At 63.7% G+C, this 4024-nt stretch overlaps 1 non-coding gene across 1 annotated transcript in view; it reads right to left on the reverse strand.

Moving 5' to 3' along the window:
* Nucleotides 1–446, reverse strand: part of LOC140111794 (18S ribosomal RNA) — a 1884-nt gene extending 1438 nt beyond the window's left edge. The window contains exon 1 of the ribosomal RNA XR_011852276.1: nucleotides 1–446. This exon is cut by the window's left edge and continues 1438 nt beyond it. This is a non-coding gene — a ribosomal RNA (18S ribosomal RNA).
* Nucleotides 447–4024: the final 3578 nt, after the last annotated feature.

Raw genomic sequence — 4024 nt, forward strand, 5'->3', positions numbered from 1 at the left:
CCGGAACCGAACCCTAATTCCCCGTTACCCGTTGTCACCATGGTAGGCGGGTTAGATACCATCGACAGTTGATAGGGCAGAAACCTGAATAGATCGTCGCCGTCACGGAGGACGTGCGATCGGCCCGAGGTCACCTAGAGTCGCCAAGTCTAGGACGGGGCTGGCGCCGCAGCGGGCCCGGAGACCCGCCGCGGACCAGGGCTCCCCGGATTGGTTTTAAGTCTGATAAATGCACGCCTTCCTGGAGGGCAGCGCTCTTGGGCACGTATTAGCTCTAGAATTGCCACAGTTATCCGAGTAGCACATCATCAATGCGGAACGATCAAAGGAACCATAACTGATTTAATGAGCCATTCGCAGTTTCACCGTAAAGAATAGTCAGTACTTAGACATGCATGGCTTAATCTTTAAAACAAGCATATACTACTGGCAGGATCAACCAGGTAGCCGAGCTCTGAGGGGTAGACTCTTGGAGTCAGGCTCCGTGAGCTAATGGGAACGCTCGTTGCTGCTGCTGCTACCGCAGCGCTTCTCCGCCGCCGGAGAAGACCTCGCAGACAACATTGGATGGAGCTTAGGGCAGGGGGGCAAGAAAGATGCTCTCGGTCCCTTCCAAGGACCCGAAAAAGCCTTCCCTTCCCCTCCCTCTCGCAGTCGCTGGCTTTCCCCACTCAGTTCAGCCAAGAAGTGGCGCTCGACTCTCACCTCCATCAGCACCTCCGAAGCTCGGACAGCTCCTGTAGGCTGCGCATAGAAGGAAAGCATTGGACGCTCAACTTCAGCACCTCGAGTGTCGGACAGCTCCACCACCACCTCTCCACACTGTTAAGCGAGAGAGACGATAGGAGCCGTCGCGACGTACCCATGCAGCGCCGCCCGCCAACGCACAGAGGAGCGGAGGGGATCGGGCGCCAGGTCCGGGGGAAGGCTGGGAGGGAAGCTACGGCGCTGCTACCCAGCTTTCAACCCTGCGGGACCGGTGCTCCGCTCCTATCGCTCCGGCGAACAGGGTCCGCTACGCTTTCAACACCAGCGCCCGGCAGAGGGCTTGGAGAAGGCTCGCGCGGATCCTCGGTTCGGATCGCCTGGCTTCGCGGGAGCGGCCTTCGGCTAGGGCCGACGACGGCCGGACCGAGCAGATTTGGACCGGGGTGCGGGGCGAGTACCTGCCTCTCTCACGAAGGGAGTGTCACCGGTAAGAAGCCTCTTCCCACGTCTGCTTGCCGACTTACGCTCGCCCCGACGAGAGGCCCAACCGAAAGAGTGGAAAGGGGCAGAGATTTCCAGGGTCGCCCCACCAGGGATGCAATACCCCAGTGCAGACAGTCGGCCCTGCCCCGAACCTACTCGGTGGTTTGAAGGTTAACCTCTTGGGGAAAAGCAGCGATTCGCCTCGCGGTGCGTGCCTCCGCGGATCTAAACCCCCTCGATCGATGTGGGGCCAGAGGACCCCTTTTCCCCGTACGAAACTGTCAGCTCACCATGGGCTCGACGTCCGTGGGTCGGGGAGTTGAGCGCTTACGCGCGGCGGGACCTTATAACCTGCAGCGGCTGAGGAGCGAAGATTTCCAGGGTGGGCCCCCGGGGATGCCATACCCCGAGCAGCCTGTCGGCCCCGCTCCTAGCACGCTGGCAAGCAATGGAGTCTTCCCCGCGGCAGCCACCGCCCTCGCCCTAGCCTCGCCGTCGGTCGATGAAGAACGTCGTTCGCCCTCCTCTGGCTCGGGATTTGGAAACGGCCTGGCCTTCGCCTACTCCGTCGGGCAACTGCCTTCCGCCAGCCCCTTCCCTCGAATCCCCTTCTTCCATTTTAGACCCGATCAGGGGATTGGTCAGCCCAGCCCTGGGGTAAGAAGAGGGGTTGGGGTCGGTTCGGCTTCGGGTGCCCCGCTCGGCCAAAGTTTCCCCTCGCTTTGGAAGCACGCGAGGTCGCGGAGGGTGTCGGGGTTATTTTTTCGGCTCCCTGGCTTCGCGGGAGCGGCCTTCGGCTAGGGCCGAGGCCGTCCGGCCCGCGCAGATTTGGACCGGGGTCCGGGGCGAGTACCTGCCTCTCTCACGAAGGGAGTGTCACCGGTAAGAAGCCTCTTCCCACGTCTGCTTGCCGACTTACGCTCGCCCCGACGAGAGGCCCAACCGAAAGAGTGGAAAGGGGCAGAGATTTCCAGGGTCGCCCCACCAGGGATGCAATACCCCAGTGCAGACTGTCGGCCCTGCCCCGAACCTACTCGGTGGTTTGAAGGTTAACCTCTTGGGGAAAAGCAGCGATTCGCCTCGCGGTGCGTGCCTCCGCGGATCTAAACCCCCTCGATCGATGTGGGGCCAGAGGACCCCTTTTCCCCGTACGAAACGGCCGGCTCACCATGGGCTCGACATCCGTGGGTCGGAGAGTTGAGCGCTTACGCGCGGCGGGACCTTATAACCTGCAGCGGCTGAGGAGCGAAGATTTCCAGGGTGGGCCCCCGGGGATGCCATACCCCGAGCAGCCAGTCGGCCCCGCTCCTAGCGCGCTGACGAGCAATGGAGTCTTCCCCGCGGCAGCCACCGCCCTCGCCTCGCCGTCGGTCGATGAAGAGCCGAGTTCGCCCTCCTCTGCTCGGGACTCGGAAACGGCCTGGCCTTCGCCTACTCCGTCGGGCAACTGCCTTCCGCCAGCCCCTTCCCTCGAATCCCCTTCTTCCATTTTAGACCCGATCAGGGGATTGGTCAGCCCAGCCCTGGGGTAGGAAGAGGGGTTGGGGTCGGTTCGGCTTCCGGTGCCCCCGCTCGGCCAAAGGTCCCCTCGCTTTGGAAGCAGAGGGTGCCGGGGTTATTTTCGGCTTGACGCCTAGTCCGGTCCCTGCCGGTTCCCGTGGAGGCCCGCGGTCAAAACCAGCTCCCCGGCTGTCGGAGCCGGAGCCCCGCAGCCCGAGCGGACGCACCGAGTCCCTCATGTAAGGGATAGCCGCCCCTACGGAACGGCCCGGACTGGGACCAGGCACCCCCAGGCGCCGAAGGGGTGGGTCGGCCGTGTTGCCGAAGCTTAGCCGGCGCTGATGACCGCAGCCCCTAACGATGCCCACAGGCGGGGGAGCCAAGGAGGGCACTAGGAAGACGTGGCGGGGTCGGACGGCTCAATTTCCAGGGTGGGACCCCGGGGGTTCAGTACCCCGGGCATCCGGTCGGTTTCGCCGGCGCGACCCCAAGCCTTCCACGGCCCCCTTCGTGGGTGCAGGGATACCGTGCAGGGTGCAGGCTTAGACGCCAATTCCCCAGAAGTTTTAGGGATAGGGTTTGTCCGGGCGCCACCGCAGCGACAACCTCGCAAGAAGCTCTCTTCCACAAAAGCACGGGCAACGTTCGTGTGCGAGTGTTGGTCTCCCATGGTCTACCGACTCCCCCGGGCGGCCCAAGCGTTACGCCCACGGCCGGGCCCTCGAGCAGGCGCACCCCTGGTGCCTCTCGTAAGGGAAGGCTACGGTCCTCAACCCCTCGTATGGCGGGGAGGGCGCATTTGAAACGCTAAAGGACGAGCCCTGTTCGGGACCTGGCGGGGATCCGCGGATTGGCGAGAGGGATGGGTCTGCCGTTGGTCAGAGGGGACGCACCCCTGGGACGCAGTTTGGCATTAGCGACCGATGGCCCATCTACGACCATGTACTCCGGGAGCGCCAAGGAGGACGCGGGTGGGCTTTGGGGGCAGACTCAATTTCCAGGGTCTGGGCGCCGGGGGTGCAATACCCTTAAGCGCTCATGTCGGTTTCGTCTGCCGCCCGCCTCTGGCCCGGCTCCTAGTGACGGGTGCTGTGAACGTGCGATCGTGCTTGCGGTTGAAGAGTTCAAAGGCTACCGCTGGGGATAACACGCCCGGGGAATTTAGAAACCCCCCCCTCCGCTACAATCTCTGCTTCTGCCGGACTCGGAGGGGAGCCGCCCCGGGGGCGACCGCTCCCTCTCCTCTTCCGCGGCGTGCCGCGCGCTTCGCCGTCAGCAGCGGAGCGAACCTTTTTCTCGGTCCGCAGCTCTTCAGGCGTAGGCGGGCAGCGCT

The sequence above is a fragment of the Engystomops pustulosus genome, unplaced genomic scaffold (genome assembly GCF_040894005.1).
Source record: "Engystomops pustulosus unplaced genomic scaffold, aEngPut4.maternal MAT_SCAFFOLD_595, whole genome shotgun sequence".
Classification (NCBI taxonomy): domain Eukaryota; kingdom Metazoa; phylum Chordata; class Amphibia; order Anura; family Leptodactylidae; genus Engystomops; species Engystomops pustulosus.